This window comes from Ascaphus truei, chromosome 14, assembly GCF_040206685.1.
Source record: "Ascaphus truei isolate aAscTru1 chromosome 14, aAscTru1.hap1, whole genome shotgun sequence".
Taxonomy (NCBI): Eukaryota; Metazoa; Chordata; class Amphibia; order Anura; family Ascaphidae; genus Ascaphus; species Ascaphus truei.
This window is the reverse complement of record NC_134496.1, coordinates 26,541,117-26,558,796: the sequence shown is the minus strand read 5'-3', so window position 1 is coordinate 26,558,796 and position 17,680 is coordinate 26,541,117. Positions and strand designations below refer to the sequence as shown.

Here is a 17,680-nt window from a genome sequence, read left to right as displayed (position 1 = left end):
GTATACAGATTCTTTCTTTACCCCCTAGCATGTTCATTATCAGAGCTTCATCTGCCTTCTGTGGCCTTCAGACAACACCAGGCTCCAGCTTTCTGTATGTTGGACTCTACCAGCCTGATCATGCACAGGCTCTCACCTGTCGGGTATTATAGTACAAACTGTCAGTGCAGCCAAGGAGCTGTTATGATCTAGTTCGGACTTGTATAGAAAGCCAGAGCAGATTTCGGGAGATGTAGAAATGTCCTGCCATATACGGTATGGTGTGCTTTATGGGTGCAGTCCCACTTGATAAGCGCAAACTAGAAATGTATGTATATATTCCTCTTTACTCCCTACGTTTCTGCTCTGCATTCTTACATCTTGACAGCTGCTGAAAAACCTTCATGAGTTTGAGGTGCAGATCCATGTATTCCCTCAAATGTTTAACATTTTTCCTTTTCATCCTGGTCGCATATTTCACTGTGAGATCTTTTTAAAATTTATTTATTTATTTTTATTTTTTCAACTTTATATTTTATTCAAATTTCAAAGGTACAGCAATTGTTATACAGATTATAAAACACTCATTCTTCTCTGTAATTTGCCTATACCTTCTTGAAATGACAAGACACACACATATAAACACACACTGTGAAATCTTTGTTGCGTTTGGATTGGGGAAATATTGATGCCTACTTTTTCTATGAAGCTCACTACAAGTTGCAGCTAGCTTCTTAGAAAGAGGAATGTATAAGGCAGTGGTTGAAATGGTTTTAAATAGTAGTACAGTACTGTGATTAAAAAAAAAAAAATTGCATTTAAAATTTGCATTGAAGTCTTTGCCTGTAACTATCGCTGAAATCTTCATAAAATTCTGTCCAGAAGTTAAAATTCCCCTTTCTTTAAAAAAAGACAGTAGAATTGTACGTTGCAAAATACAAAAAGTAGTGGTCCTTTGCATAAATGCGAAGTTTTGTTATACTGTATGATAAAGCCTCAGTCTTTCTAATCTTAAACAATTAGGCTGTAAGAAGCCAACAAAAGCAAGCTGATGAATGCCCAGATTGTGTTATCTTGTTGTTAAGGTCAGCACAGATGACCACAGAGCGAAGATCAGCCTATTTTACTTTTTATTCTGGTATTTCCTTATTTTGAGTTTCGAACAGAACTACAAGCTGTGCTGATTTCTGTTACAAGAATAAATAAACAGGACTCTTTGCACAGAGCAAACCCAAGCTAGACTATCCCTGCACATCTGAGAGACTCGCTGGCCGCTTTTGTTAATGTCACTTTAAAGATGTAAGAGTTACAGGAATTGAAACTTTTTTTTTTGGAAGCAGGAAATTGAGCAAATATGGCACTTTTTTTTCACTTCAATACGGCAAAAGATTATTTTTGTGCTGCATTCTCCTCAAAGGCACCATTTGATATTTTAGAAACGCATTACATCATACCTGCTGTCTGATTGCCCAAAGTGCAAACAGATCAGTGAAAGTAGAATGTAAGAGAACTGCTATTATAGGTTTATGGGGATACCTCAGTATGGTGCGCTGTGTAGGCGCTATGTAGGCGCTGTAATACAGTGCAGTTTTATCTGGTACAGACCTTAGTGGGGAGGATACCATATGGAAAATAGGGGTTGCCTAAGAGAAAAGAGACCCATATCCCAGTAGTTATAGGCACTTGTCTGCGAGTCTGAATTTAGGTGTTGGATGTGGTAGCATCGCGCAGCCGAATGTCACGGACAGGACTGTGGCCTGAGTCTTCATTCTGTATGGGTTTATCTTTTAGATGGCAGCTGCTGTGTTCAAAGGAAATACACTGTGTTTTATAAAATCTTTACAGGTAGATTTAAGTCGGTGAAACAGACGTCAGACACAGCTTAATTGTTTCTCAATCTAGGCTTGGTAAGGCTGGTTCTATAGTGCGGCCGCGTGCTACGCCATGCGCGCTTACGGCAGTTATAGATGGCTGAGGTTAGTCGGCTCTTCTTTACAAGGGCCGTGCGCGCACGGCGGGGAGCCGACAGACAGCGGGGTAAATCATCTTTTCGCGCTGCTAGTGTGTGTGTGTGTGTGTGTGTGTGTGTGTGTGTCTGCACAAATGTAATAAATATTTTATTTTTACCAATGTTTTTTTTAATAAATTACACACACACACACACACACACACACACACACACACACACACACACACACACACACACACACACACACACACACACACGCACAGTACCTTCACAGCTCACAGCATTCACACAAAAAGCATGCGGCACGTGCACGCGCCTTCGAACAGGCGCGCACGGCCGCACACACTATATAACAACCCTAATCATCTGAAATTCAGCATCTTGCGTATAAGTATACGGTATTCATGACCTTTCCATAGAAGACTCCTTTGATAGATAATTGCTGGCCCTAATCATATCAATACTGTGTCCATAGATATGTAATAAAGATATCAGATACAAAGCAAATGTAAGGACAATAGATGACACTCAGACCCTAATAATGATCATTGTTTAGTTTTGATGTAACTGCTGGTAAGACTGAGTGTGTTTGTGCTTGAGACAAGGGCACTCCTAAAATAACATGGTTTACTCTGGGTAATTTTTGTTGAGAAAACTAACATTTTGCGGAGAAGGTGTTTGTGAAAGTTATATTCACTGTCATTCTTCTAAAACATTTCACAAAGAAACAGCAGAGCAATCTATAGATTATCGGTGTTCACTATATTTCTTGGAAACAGAAGTCCAAGGCACTCGTGTGTGTGAAATACAAATATTGGTTGTGTGGTTTATGATGCCTTATCTGTTCCCACATATGGTAGCTTTCCTGGCCTGTAGCACCACAAATACCCATACAGTACTACCGTACTTGCAGGTTATTTAATTACTTGGCTGGCTCTTTCAGTAAAGTACAGTATGTCTGGCGAGTGACAGGGTTAGGACTCGCACCGCTTTGAACCCCGTATGGTTTTATTGATCTGAGCAATCTTAAGATTAAGGCCGCTCTGATTTTTAGTCAACTTCAGGACGATGTGTGTGTGAGCATGTACTTGGCTGACCTAGTTTTTGCTTACTGTAAACACTTGTTAGACAGGTCACTCTTACACAGCTGTCAGTTTGTGTACTTGTGGCCGCAGTTCTGAATTTCAATATCCCAGTGCAATCTGCTGTTTATTTTTCCAACAGACCGCTCTGCCTTTGAGCTTGTTTGCACTGATTGCCAAGACGCCCTTTTATGTCTGGTGCTGGCCTGTATCTCTGTATTGTATATGTAGTTCCCTGCGATTTACATTCTACTATGAGGAGTTGTGCACTTATTTCATACCAGCTGATATACCCGGCGTTGCCAGGGATGTAATTTTGGGGATGCGGGCGACAGGGTTGGGCTTCCCCCCCTCCCCCTTGACAGCTAGGCGGTGGTGGCTCACTGGGGGTTGGTGGGGGGTGCGTGTGGGGGGCGGGAGCGTAGTGACTGGGTGGGTGGGTTTTTGACTGACTGGGTGGGTCCCATACCTCACCTCATTGCGAAATTCTCCACAAGTTTTGACGTTTTCAGTATGAACTCCCTGTGGTCCACAGCTCCACCCTGATCACTGCAGTCTTGCAATCTCTGCATTCATTGTTTATTCTTAGGACGTTTGCCAGTTTTTTTTTGCTTTTTCAACTCTAAACTGAAATACAGATATGAGCTTTTACCAAGACTACCCAATCTTATTTCTGAGTGAGAAGTGAAACGATTAGCAATACAGTATTCAGTTTGACATGATGGAGCTGGTCAACTGACGTCAGTGCATTCATTTGAACAAAATGCTAAATAGAGTAGAGTGCATGTTGCAGGATTGGGTGCTTTTAATTTAGTAATGTTACTGCACCTTTAACAACATAGGCGCTGTTCTCTTTACTTGTGAATCTGTGCAAAAATGTATCAGGTGGGAGTCTGATCTGTAGACAGGACCAGTACTTTATTCCACAGTGCTGAAATATTTTAAGCAACGCTAGATCAGTACGAAGTCTTTCTTTGACCCTAATACACAAAGGGATATGTTGTGAAATTTTGCTTGTGTGTGTCATGGTGTAATGATATACATATTGTCACTGTGTGGTGTTACGCTGTATTGATATTGCATAATGTTCAGTTTTCTGTCTAATTGTATGCATGATTTTTCGGGGACGGGGTGGGGGGGGGGTATTGTTGAATATAAATAATACGCAACATTCCTGTTTTGATACAAACTTTAAGATTCTCCCCATCAAGGTAATAAAATGGAGTCGTGTATACGTTAATGAGAAATGTATACAGTTATTGAAGTTTGTAAAGAACCCCAGGAATAATCTCTACTGCCACAGTTTATATATACACATACTATGGCGGTAGAGATTATTCCGGGGGCTCTAACTAGAGCCCAGACAATAACTGCAGTTATTTCCTATAGTACTTGTGCTGCTCAGACACCAGCTGTCGGGCCAAACATTTTAAGTTCTAAAGCATTTATTGAAGCAAATGTTAGGCTTGAAAGACACTGTTAGATGGATTTACTGCAGCCCAAATAAGTAAGATTGCACCTTGAAGGCAGCTTCACTGCTCTTGTGTCTACAGACAGGGCTGTGATGTGGCCCTCACCCAACATTACTGTCTCTGTTCTTTTCTCATGAGTATTGAAACTGGTTCTCTTTTAGAATTCCTGTAATACACGCGGGGTTTCGGTAACTGCTGTTGCTTGTCTCTGGTAATACCCCTTCTCCTGCCGCCTGCTTTGGAAAGCCATTAGCTCTTCAGTTTGTCTTGGGACATTGCTGTTTCCTGTAATTTATCACAAAATAGTCTGCATTCAGCACAGACTGCACAGGGACGGATTTAAACCTATAGCAGGGCATAGGACATGATGGGGGCCATTTTTAAGACTTCCGTAGAATATTGTATTAAATAAACATTTCTCCAAAGTGGAAAATAAAATTTGGTTTTGTTTTTCCTAAAAAGAATTGCTTGTGGCCACATTTGAACTTGCTGATGATGGTCAAGACATGTGTAGGACTATCACAAGTTGTGATGGACCAAGAAGGGGGCTTAGTAGTGACGACACAGCCTTTGACACAGGTCTGCCCAGTTCGAATCCTAGTGCCAACTGCTTTAACAAGTCTATCTCCCTGAGCCGAGGCACCAAAATTAGATTGTAAGCCTTTTGGGGCAGGGCCTGTTAACATTTGGTGCTTGCAAAATTCTATGTACTGCTCTGCATACAGTGCTTGATAAGAAAAGCATTACTAAAGCGTCTTAAATTTCTCTTAATCAAGCTTAGGACACCTGAAGACGAGACTTATGATGTCCTTAAAGTTAATCATTTCATGTTACTGTATTGAAAAGTACCCTAACGTGTAACCGGAGTTGTGAATTCAGTGATCAATGTACGAAAAGGAAATTTATAAAGAAAAACCAGCCAATGCTTTTGATTAAGTGGGGCTGTGGCTTTATCACGTGTAGCCTATAAATCAGAAGTTGTCGTGTTTATTTTTCCTGTTTTGCTTTCAGCTTGAGCATGAACAGATAGTGTACTTAGTGTATTGATCACTTTACAGATCCAGAGGGAGCAGGAGGATGAGGAGTGTTGCTGATCAATATTGTATGTCTTGTTGGCAAACCATTTTGCTCGACAGTAAGACCAGCCCCGGGGTTAATTATGGGAGTAATGGAGCGGAAGCTGATTTCCAGTTGCAAGATATTCCGTAGATCAGCTATTTATTAGAGCTAGAGGCAGTAAGGGCAGCCATGTGCAGCTACAGGAAAGATAAGTGTATTAAAATACATCCAACACATAGCTGTATCATTATTACAGAACGATAGTCATTAGTCAGTTCAGTGGCCATTAACCAGCAATAATGGCTACTTCATTGTGAACAGCTGGGTAAACACCATACCTTCTATTACTGTTAAAGCAGCAATTCATGCGTTGGATGGGTTTCCTACCTTAGAGGCTCTGCTGGTCCTATGGAGTTCAACTGAGATGCTCCTGTTTCTAGGGATGCCCTGGAAGCTGCTAAATGAACCTGCCGGATCTGTAACTGGAAGTACGGCCACTGTGGTCACGAATTGAAAGTTGCGTCATGATCACCTGGCTCTCAGTGATCCGGCGAACATATTGGTAGTTCTTTGCACGAAACTTCAAAACATGTCAAATTAATTTAAACAGCCACTGGGGCATCACAGATTCCTCTGTGAGACCCCCTAAAGCATTTAAGGTAAAAAGTAATTGGGGGAGGGAAGTGGTGTGGGATTGCTGCTTTAATCACAGTTTTACGTAGCAGCAGTTAAGTGAATGCACTTAGCAGATAAATGGGCAGTCTTTAAAATATTGTTAGAAAAGCTCACTTATCAGTGTATACCCTTGGGTAATAAGTATAAAAGAAATAAGTCAAAACCAATGTGGCTAAATAAACTGGTAGGGGAGGAAATGGAAAAGAGACAAGCTTTTAGATTCTTGAAGTCAGAAGGGACAGAGGCATCAACAAAAATTGCAAAAGGGCAAATCACATTAGCAAAACTGGATAATGAAGAAAGGATTGCAATAGAAAGTAAGATCAATCCTAAAAAGTTATTTAAGTACTTTAATAACAAAATAAAATCAGAAAATAAAATATAGGACCCTTGCAGTGTGAGATGGGCAGGCAGATTTATTGGAGATAAAGAAAAAGCAGAGGTATTAAACAAATTCTTTGCCTCTGTGTTTACTAGGGAAGAATACATTTCAATAGTAGTGCCGTAGGAGGAAGCCACAACCTCTATATTAACAAACAATTGGTTAACTGAGGAAGAAGTTCATAGGCGGCTTGATAATATTAACGTAAATAAGGCACCTGACCCCGATGGCATACATCCAAGAGTTCTTAAGGAGTTAAGTTCAGTAATGGCCAAACCATTACATTTAATATTGAAGGACTCTATTTCTACAGGCTCAGTACCTCAAGATTGGCGTAAAGCAGATGTGATGCCTATATTTAAAAAGGGAGCTAGATCACAACCGGGGAATTACAGACCTGTAAGCTTGACTTCAATAGTGGGGAAGCTACTTGAAGGTTTAATACGGGATAATATTCAGGAATACCTAATTTTGTTTTCCATTATTAGTAATAGTCAGGGAGAAGGAATGGCTCAGTGAGTAAAGACACTGACTAGCACGGAGTTTGAAGCTGGGGTACCTGGTGTCGGCTCCTTGTGACCTTGGGCAAGTCACTTTATCTCCTTGTGCCTCAGGCACCAAAAAAAGATTGAATAGATCTCTGTAAAGCGCTACGTAAAACTAGCAGTGCTATTCAAGAACATTATTATTATTATTATTATTATTATTTATGAAGGCTAGATCATGCCAAACTAACCTTATTTGTCTCTGAGGAGGTAAGTAGGAATTTAGACCAGGGTAATGCAGTTGGTGTGGTCTACTTACATTTTGCCAAGGCTTTTGATACGGTTTCACACAAGGTTAGTGTAGGATAGACAACAGAGCGTTATCATAAATAGAACATTTTCAGGTTGGGCTAAAGTTGTGAGTGGAGTACCTCAGGAATCAGTACTAGGACCCCTGCTTTTTAGCTTGTTTATTAATGACCTTGAGGTTGGCATAGAGCAACGTCTCCATCTTTGATGAGGACACTAAATTGTGTAAGGTAGTAGAATCAGAGCAGGATGTAATTTCTCTCCAGAAGGACTTGGAGAGACTGGAAACTTGGGCTGGTAAATGGCAGATGAGGTTTAATACAGAAAATGTAAGGTTATGCATTTGGAAAGCAAGAATAAACAGGCGACAATTTAGTGCCCAAAGTCATGCAGTAGCTGCAAAGGCAAACAAGATCTTATCTTGCATTAAACGGGCAATGGAGGGAAGGGCAGTAAACAAAATGATGCCCCTTTATAAAGCATTAGTAAGACCACACCTTGAATATGGAGTACAATTTTGGGCACCACTCCTTAGAAAAGGCATTATGGAACTAGAGAGTGCAGAGAAGAGCCACTAAATTAATAAAGGGGATGGACAATCTAATTTATGAGGCGAGGCTAGCGAAAATTAGATTTATTTACATTAGAAAAGAAGCGTCTAAGAGTGAATATGATGACTATATATTCGGGGACAATACAAGGAGCTTTCAAAAGAATTATGCATCCCATGGGCAGTACAAATGACACTGGGTCATCCCTTTAAGGTTGGAGAAAAGGAGATTTCACCAGCAACAAAGGACAGAGTTCTTTACAGTAAGGGCAGTTAAAATGGGGGAATTCATTGCCGATGGAGATACTACAGATTTGTTAAAAAAAAAAAAAAAAAAAGGTTCAACACCTTTTTAGAAAGGAAAGGTATACAGGGATATACCAAATAAGTCAACATGGGAAGGATGTTGATCAAAGGAGTAATCCATTTGCCAATTCTTGGAGTCAGGAAGGAATTTATTTCCCCCCTTATGAGATCATTGGATGATATTTCACTGGGGCTTTTTGTTTGCCTTCCTCTGGATCAATATACTTTAAGTAGGGATATAGGATAAAGTATCCGTCATCTAAATTTAACATAGGTTGAACTTGATGGACACTTCTCTCTTCTTTTTTTTTTTTTTTTTAAACCTCATCAACAATGCAACTATGCAAGTATTAACTGAGAGGCATTCTCCCATGTAAAATAAGTATGGCTAGTTTTCTCTGTATTACGTTCTACTAACCCTAGAGTTCCTGGTAAACATTCCACTCTTGCGACTGATTTCCTTTATCTGACTGAGTTGGGGGTTTCACACCTGAGAGTGGCTTTTGTGGTCCCGAGAGCTGATGTGTTAATGAAGAACCTTTTCAATTGTCCGGGGGAACTGCAGTGCTCTCATAATGTGCTTGTGGCAACAGGCAGCGGTGACATGCTCTGCTCCGGTCTCATCCATTCAGCAGGAATGTCACAGTGAGTCACATGGGGGTGAGAAGCCGCAGAATGGTGTTAACTGCAGGAAACGGCTGTCCAAGGGGTGATCGCTGCTTAACAAGTATTCTTCCTTTAGTCGGTGGCTGGAATATAGAAATGTCAGTGGCTGGAATATAGAAATGTCAGTGCCATCTTGTGAAGAGCACACACTAAAGTGAGGGCCATCGTCTATTGTATTTCTATTTGTATTTCCGCCTCTTCGCCCATGGATGGGTATAGGCGACTTCCACGGGAAACTTAACTTTAAAAAGATCTATGGAAGTTGCTTAGCTGGATATACCCAAGGGGACGCTAAGCCCAAGGGTCGGCCGAGCCCGTTTTGTTAGAAACGAAGGGTGCCACGTGAAGCCAGGTTTGTCAATTTTTGATAATGAGAGGCTCTATATTCGCATCAATTATCCCTGCCCCCCCCATCGTTTATTGCGCAAACTTTCTGTGCTGCGCCCCCCCTGCCTGCCAGCACCTATGCTCGCTCCCCTCATACCCAATATCCAGCGTCAAATGACACACAGGGTCACGTGACCCCGCTGCTTCATTTGACGCGAGTTGCTATGGCGATGCACACGTCACATGACCCCGCGGCGTAATTTGATGGCAACGCGGTGCCGAGGAAAGGCAGGTGAAGTCCGCGCACCCCATGTCTATTGTATGACTATTCAAATTGTTGGAAAAATCCTGGGCACTGCGGATTTCTGCTTAGAAAATTTATGTTATGCCATTTGCATTTGAGAAAGGCTCTTGAGGCCGAAACGTCATACTTTTTGGCTCACAATAAATTTTCTAAGCAGAAATCCGCAGTGCCCAGGTTTTTTCCTTTATCCGATATTGGAGTACTACCCAGAGATTCCTGAACCAGGTGCATCGGTATTTATTTTGATTTGATATATTAGGGAGTGCAGCATCATCCCACTGTTCTATTCAAATAGTTGGCCACTGATTATTAATAATGACTATTTCACTTTAGTAAGCCAGACAAGTCCGACCATTAATAAAGTATCTGTAGTGGTGAAAAGATGCTGATATTAGAAGGTTCTGTATATTTACGAAGGCAGTTCTTTGACCCTTCTTATACTAAAGATGCAGGCACTGCTAAAGTATGTAAAGAAAAACATTGAGAGCAAATATTCAGTTTTTTTTTTTTTTTTTTTTTTTTTTTAATAAACACATGAATTACCCGCTGCTATATTTTACAGCCATAAAACACAAGTGGATGTTTCTAGAATGCTCTACTATGAAAATAAAGCATCACACTATAAGGCAGAGATTTCTAAATGACAATAGCAATACTTTTTTCGTTGAATGAAATACTGTATGACAATTTGCCCCCCCCCCCCTTTTTTTTTCTTTTCTTTTTTTTTTTTTTAAAGGTAAATGGTTCGAAATGGGAATTCTCCCCCAACCCCCTTCTCCCCCTTTCTGTTCATTGCCCAAATGAGAATTACCTCATTGCTCTTTTTATAACAAATCAAAGCCTTGCATTGTACTCCTCCCTAAGGAGCTGATACATATTGTATACAGCTGGCAGGATGAACTGTTACAGAAATGTGTATCGGAGATGCAATATATGTATATGTATATGTATATGTGCTCGTGTTGTCTTGGTCTAATTTATTTATTTGTTTTTTTAAATGTACTTTTCTCATCTTGATCACATGAGGGGATTAAAATGCAGATATTGACTTGAATATGCTTAAAGGAGTCTTCCATCAGGTGCTTTATGGCAGAACACTGCTCAGTGAACATGGCTCCATATACAGTACAGTATTTGTTTTCATGCCATTCTCCATTATGACGCTCAGACCTCTGTTATATATAGCTTATATCAGGAGTGCGCAAACTATTCGCGCTGCGCCCCCCCTGCCTACTCCCCCCGGTGCTCGTGCTCACCTTCCTTTCTGGCGTGCGGGGGTCATGTGACGTCACGCCATGACCCTGAGCGTTGCCATGGCGACACGTCACTGAAGACCCGGCTGGCAGCAGGTAAGTAAGTTAGAGGCCTCACGCCTCCCTCGGCATTTAATTTACATGCCGTGGGGATGAGTGCTGGGCCCCTGTAACCGCCTGCGTCCCCCCAGCAAAATCTCCCTCCCCCTAGTTTGCACACCGCTGTCTTATATTATGAAACAAACATTGGGAGGGACATGCTTAACGGTCCTGTACCTTCTTTCAGGCTGGGCAGCACATTGAAGTTTTGTTTCCGTGTTGGTTTATGTTGCAAGATTATTTTCACAGCTTGAATTAGAGCTCAGAGAAAAACGATCATTATTTTCCGTGTTGGCCCCATTATTTGTCATTTAGAGGGGGGGGGGGTAACATGTTAACTAAACATCATGTGAAGAGTTTTCATTTCAGCTAGTGCATTTTAAGAGTCGAAAAACCGTTTAAAACTCTTGAACCACTGAACCACAACCTACCTACCCTAAAATACTATGAAAAGTAATATTTTGATTATTTTAATAAAGCAATAGCTTTCTATATAAGTGTTAAAGTTCTACATTACAAGCTATTAAATGCAATTGTATAGAAGAGGAACATACCAAAAAATAGAAAGAGATTTATAAAAGCGCCATGGTGTATTGAAAGTAAAATACTCTCCTTTACCAATGAAAGAACCCATCAGATGTAGACCGGTTATGTTTTTAATGTCTTAAAACGTGTTCCCTGGGGATTCCTCTAATTTGCATCTTTCTTTCTTCTTTCTTAGCAAACCTTGTTGGATATTTGGGGAATATCTCTTGGAGCGAGCTCTGCTGAAGTATTAACCAAGCATGTTCGAAGGAAGGGAAAGCCTCATGCGCTAGGCCTGAAAATGTGCAAATCGCCCAGATAAAAACTGTAAGTATCATTTTATACGCTGGGCCAAATATGCTGCATTTTTTTGCTTCCCCTGGCTTTGTGGATGAAGGCGGCAACAGTGATGTGTAACTGACTGAGAAATCATGACAATGTTATTGATTCTTCAAACTATAAATGATCAAATAAAAATCTCTTTCCTGAAGTTCTTAAACCCTCCGCAATGAGTTTCAAGCTTCTCTGGCAATTAATGGGATGAAAGTCTTTGCTGTTTGTGGTTTAAAAAACAAATAAACAAAAAATAGAAACACTTTTTAAAGGGCTAGTTTCCCCTATGACCAAGCTGTGCTTACGACAGTTACCTCTACTCACCATAAAATCTGTTTCTCTTTCCCACTGTGAAGTCCTTTTTGCTGCTGTATTTAGCAATGTTGCCCTATTTTAACTCTGTACATTCTGGATACATCACTTGTGCTGGAATGGCTGCTTGACTGTTCATCACCGGCTTTGTGCTTTCAGTTGGTGGGATATATTAAATAGGACAGCTGCAGTCCTGGAGGAGATGCATGACAGTTATATTGTGATATATTAGTCTGTGTGTTGTGTTGTCCCCTGTGTGCGTCTGACTACGTACTGTAGGAAAGTAGAAACGGGAGTTTGCTCCATCTGATGCAATCGGTAATACTGTAGTCAAAATAGTAACAATTCTAAAGGAGCAGTTCTCTTCCCCCTACCCCCCCCCCCTTTTTCTTTATATGAATTGGAAGCTAAGCTGAAACACACAAAACCAAATGGTGGTTTACATCTCCTTCGTCACGCAGGCCGAAGGAAAGCTGCTATGTCTAACTATTGGCCGGCGTGATGTAGGGGCTTTAAATACAAGGAAATGCCCCGCGCTACCTTTCCCGATGAGTATCCCGGTAACCAGGGGGACTTAAAATTAGCATGGTTCAGCTCTGGAGTCCCCCTGCTTCCCACCTACATAAAATGTGCTGGAATCAATGCATATATATTTTCTGTGATCCGGGAGGACCCCTGCTGCTGGACCAACCTCCGGGAGCCCCCGGTTCCTGAGATACTACTGCACTTGTTATATTTTTCAGTAGATGAAGTGTGGCCGCTGGGTTTACCAGTAGAAAAAAGTTGTGTATGCTGAGCATGCGCATTCTATGTGAAAGTTTTGTGTTTTGTCACAGAAATTGTATTTGTGATGGCTTTTAATTCAATGAAAAAGATTTGAGAGTATCATTTACTTTATTTTTGGGTCAATTTCCATACTATCCCTTTGAATACATGATATAATTTACTTATTATAACTAAAGTAAGATGCATATATTTGGGATTGTAAAGTCTCTAAATGCCGTTACTCAAGTCTTTAATTCAATGTAAATCATAAAAATGAAAAGACAATTTCAGTGATAAAATGCAAAGAAGATTGACTTAGAACGCACATTTTTTTATAGTTTATTATTAGTTACTATATTATATTAATGTGTATTCAATTCATGTGTTATATGTTTAAACACCTTGCATCTTTTCCACTTCTGGGTTTTTTTATGATAAATTATAGATTTCTAAGATTTTTGCTATTTGCACTCCTATATTTATACTCGCTGGGAATTCCTCTAATAACAAAATTACATTTGTTTGTTGGTTTCCAGGGGGGTGGGGGGCGTGTGTCTCCGTCTTGGCGCATGCGCACAGAATGATGGACACCGCTGCGCATGACATCACTTTGTCAGTCTCTGCGCATGCACACTCGTCAAACTGGTACACAGCCGCGCATGCGCAACCAACTCCAGCACATTACGTCACTTCCGTGACGGATTTTAGTCCCCATCAAGGAGATTTGACCCATCAGAATTCAGTAGGTGCCACCAAAGAAGTTTCACTTACAAAACTGCGTCCTCGTGCCCGATCACGTCGCTGCTGGCACACGGTCTGGGTGGCATATCTCTTTAGAAAGTTAACTACGTCACTGCCAGAGCATAGCATTGCTATCCTCTCTAGCAGCAAAACCGTTAAATATCTCTGAAAGAAGGGGGTACCCCGAAGCACAGGCAGTTTGGCTCTGTGACATGGCAGGGAGAAAAAGACCCTGAATGTTTCCCTAGGGTTTAGTGCGTTAATGGTTTGCAGCATATTTTGTCCTGCAGCAGGTGGGGAGTATGGCATCAGGAAGCAGAAGGTTCTGACTTCTCTCTCTGCCCCAGAACAGCTGTCTGTAAAACCACGACCTTTACACCAAAAATGAAACACTGCATATTTTTTTTTAATGTCTTGCATCTCTTCGGAAACATCCACCCTCCCGCTGTGACGTGTGCAGCCATAAACTTTAATAGTTAACAGACATTAAGTGCTGCCAGGTGGTCAGCGGCATGCAGTATAAAGCTATATTTTATTCCCTTGTGTTTTTATATATATTTATAAAGCTATATTTTATTCCCTAGGGGAACCGTAGAGCATTTATTTGACAGTTACTGTATATTTAACCTGGCTAACAATTTTACATTACAAGATTTCCCCAGCATGTGTTTTTTTATATATTAACCGTCTTGCGTGGCTGTTTGATATGAGTCTTTTCTTTTCCTGCTGTTGGCATCTTCTCTCCTTGAAACTGTAATAACAAGTTCAATCTGAGATGTCTAGATATCTCTAGCGATGTCTCCCAGTTGGTTTCGCAAGTCTCCCGGTGAATTTCTCTTTCCGGTTCTGAAAATCGCCGACTTCCTGCTAATGGCCCACATGCCCTATTCTGAGTTTGTGGAAAGTGAGAGAATGTTGTCTGATGCATCTTTATTTTGTGAGTTGGAATTTCTGAATGACAGAGGTGTGCTAGGGGATTGGTTTAACTTTCCAGTATTTCCCCATTTTTATGGAATCCCTTCTATGATAATGCCTGCTTTCTGTTATCCATTTTATACAAAATGCGGCACAATCCCATTTTAATAAGTAGCTTCCCCAAGATTTTAGTCCAGTAATTTTCTTGGCATTGAGGAATCCTCCTCTTATGAGTCTTCTCGTTATGTTGTTTGTTGACTATAAGAACCAGCAGACAAATGGACATGCGTAGATGGCAGGAGTTACTCAGAGGATTGGTGAGCTATGGGACAGACGTTATTACATGGAACTTGCAGTAGTGTGTGTGTGTGTGTGTGTGTGTGTGTGTGTGTGTGTGTGTGTGTGTGTGTGTGTGTGTGTGTGTGTGTGTGTGTGTGTGTGTGTGTGTGTGTGTGTATACACACACACACACACAGTCAGGCAGTTTAGTGTGTGTGTGTGTATACTGTATGTGGGCTCAGTAAATTGATGGAATGTTTTATTTTCACCAACAGCGACTGGACATTTCAAGGAAAACCTTTTCTTAACCCCTGCAAACAGTCTTTTTCCATTTTTGCCGTTCCAATATTACAGCTTTCAACTGGATTGATTGCAGTGTGAGATCCCTGCTACAAAGCAGTTTGTAGGATTATGCAGTGCCATTACCAAAAACATTGTACCATGACAAACAGATGTGGAGTGTGTAATGCATGGAAATATTATACATATGCTATAAATAGCAGGGCATGAAATTGTCCAGCCTCACGTCAAGCTCCTTTGTGCTGTATAAGTTCCCATTACTAATTTTTGGTCTGATCACACGGTGCATTGTGAATCCAGAATACCTCTAGTAGCTTTTTGTTCTGAAGGAAAATGTAAAACCATTTTGAGTCTACTTTTAGAAAAATGGTCACCATTGTGATTTTTAAAGTAGCAGCTTTAAAGCCGAGCCCTGATCACTCCCAGCGCTTCTCCCCTCCACCCCCCCCACACTTACATGAACAGAAAAGGCAATAACAAAACACCCACATACTCCATTGTTCTACCTCATGTCTGTTTCTATTTGATTTCCAATGCAAAACAAGAATTGAAAGCTCGTTCTACTTCCCACTGTTGTAAATTATAGAGTAAACAGAGCTTCTTTATTCTCAGAAACCGGTCCTGTTTGTAGAAATGTTTAGATGTGCATTTACCCTCGTTCAATGCTACAGCCATGTGTCCTGATCCCGCTATCCCAGATGTTCCATCAGAGTTGTGTGGTTCTTCCAGCTCACGTACCATGAGCCCGTTCCCGATATCTTTATTGCTCTCACAGGGTCGGGAACTTGCATACAACATTCCTCCGTATTCCTCAAACCTGATTTTTAGATTGGTTTACTAAATGGCATTATAAAAAATGAAAAACGTACTCTGCAGCTGGGTATTGAATGCAGAAATAACCATCATCAGTCTTGTTTTCTACAAAGGCGCTAATGGGAAAGACGTGAATACATCTTTTATATGTCCTGTTTTTGATCTTTCCTGTGGTTAACCCAGTCTATTTAAATTTTGTGTGTATGCTGCTCAAAAGCTAAATCTCTTCCTCTGATGGACGCACCCTGTTTGTCAGACTCTGTCCCCCCAGACCGTCCCTGTGTTTGTAAGGCTCCGTCCCCCCCAGAATGTTCCTGTGTTTGTAAGGCTCTGTCCTTCCAGAATGTCCCTGCTGATAAAGCAGCTGTGTTGATTTCTGAGAATGGAGAAGCGCGTAGGTACAATATACTAATCGCCATAACTGTGGGAAGAAGGAGATGCTTTTTATAACTCTTATTATAGGATCCACAGCGCGACCGCAATTAAGGAATTGTCTCAGGAGGGATAAAATAAAGTACTGTGCCTTGTAAATAGATCCTGTCTCAGAATCGCACACCCACCAGTAAAGGAATTGGACCCTACAGACATGGTAAAAACTTTAGATTTGGAAAAAGACCTGCTGTAAATCATGCTGGTTGTAATTTATGGAGAATTTCAGAACCGCGCACACTCCAGTACAATTGCAGATACTGTAGACGGATATTTGCTGACGCAGAATGGGTGTAATTGGCTGCAGATAAAAGCATTCAGCTTCAGAGCAATCTTTTAATCCCATACTAACTGATATGCAGAAAAAATGCATCTGCAACATTGCTGTGCAGGCCCCATTGGCATTGAAAGAGTTAACGTGCAACATAATGTATGGGGGAACTAAACTAGCTGCAGGATAAATCAATCCGGAGTCTGAGTGCAAGAGCTGCTACTGTTTAGGGAGTGGAGTCTCATTGAAACGTTATAGGGACTTTCCAAAACATGACCCTCTAACTCCTTCCACTCTGAAATAATTTCGCTTCTCCGGCCTGCTCTGGGAAAATCTCTGCCCTGCACCCCATGACTTTCTTCTCCCGTGTTTGTGTTCACAGTATCCCTGATATGTGGTTCATAGCATGGTTTGTAATACACAGGGAGCCTCTGTTTAACCTCCATTTTATTTGGGTTTCTTTGCTTACAAAGTGTTTTGCTTAAACCTCTTGACGGCCACATGTGACCCTTCCACAGTCAGAGCAAGATATTCATGTGAATTACACTATTCTTTAATTGGAAATCTATTTCTGAACAGTTTACATTAGCGCACACTGGCTCTTTGTTACTGCACTAGACACTTTCAAAACTTGTTTAAAGCAGCAACCCCCTCTCCTCCCAGAAGCCATTTGGGTTTAACGCATAATGTTGCTATCTGGCCCCCTAAACAGGTCATTGTGTTTTTTTTTTTTTGTTTTTTTTTTGTGTTTTAATTATGATTAAAAAAAATCTCTGGACGCTGTAGGGAGAGCTCCATTTTCACAGTGAACAGGTAAAGTTTAAAACGTTTAGCTCCTGAATGGAGCATCAGATTTTATAAAATGAAAACCTAATTGGAATGGGCAAGAATATATCTGATCTAGTTTCAAATATAACACGTGTTACCATACTATAACTCTTTTTAGTAGTCCTATAGTGTTTGCTGCTGAAATATTATATCTGCTTCCATTTTTTCAAACAGTTGGCAAATACAAGGATAAAGTGAGGAGTTTCAGTTCACTACAGAATACATGAGAACTTAAAATTAAATGTGAGTGCT

General features: G+C 40.8%; 1 protein-coding gene across 8 annotated transcripts in view; it reads left to right on the top strand.

The window, feature by feature from the left end:
- PIK3CB (phosphatidylinositol-4,5-bisphosphate 3-kinase catalytic subunit beta) overlaps positions 1-17,680 on the top strand; it is a 97,313-nt gene that overhangs the window by 15,480 nt on the left and 64,153 nt on the right. For all 8 annotated transcript variants that reach the window (XR_012787987.1, XR_012787988.1, XR_012787986.1 and 5 more), the window contains exon 2: positions 11,639-11,769. The gene's annotated coding sequence lies outside the window, so the exon portion shown is untranslated. The remainder of the gene's footprint in view (positions 1-11,638; positions 11,770-17,680) is intronic.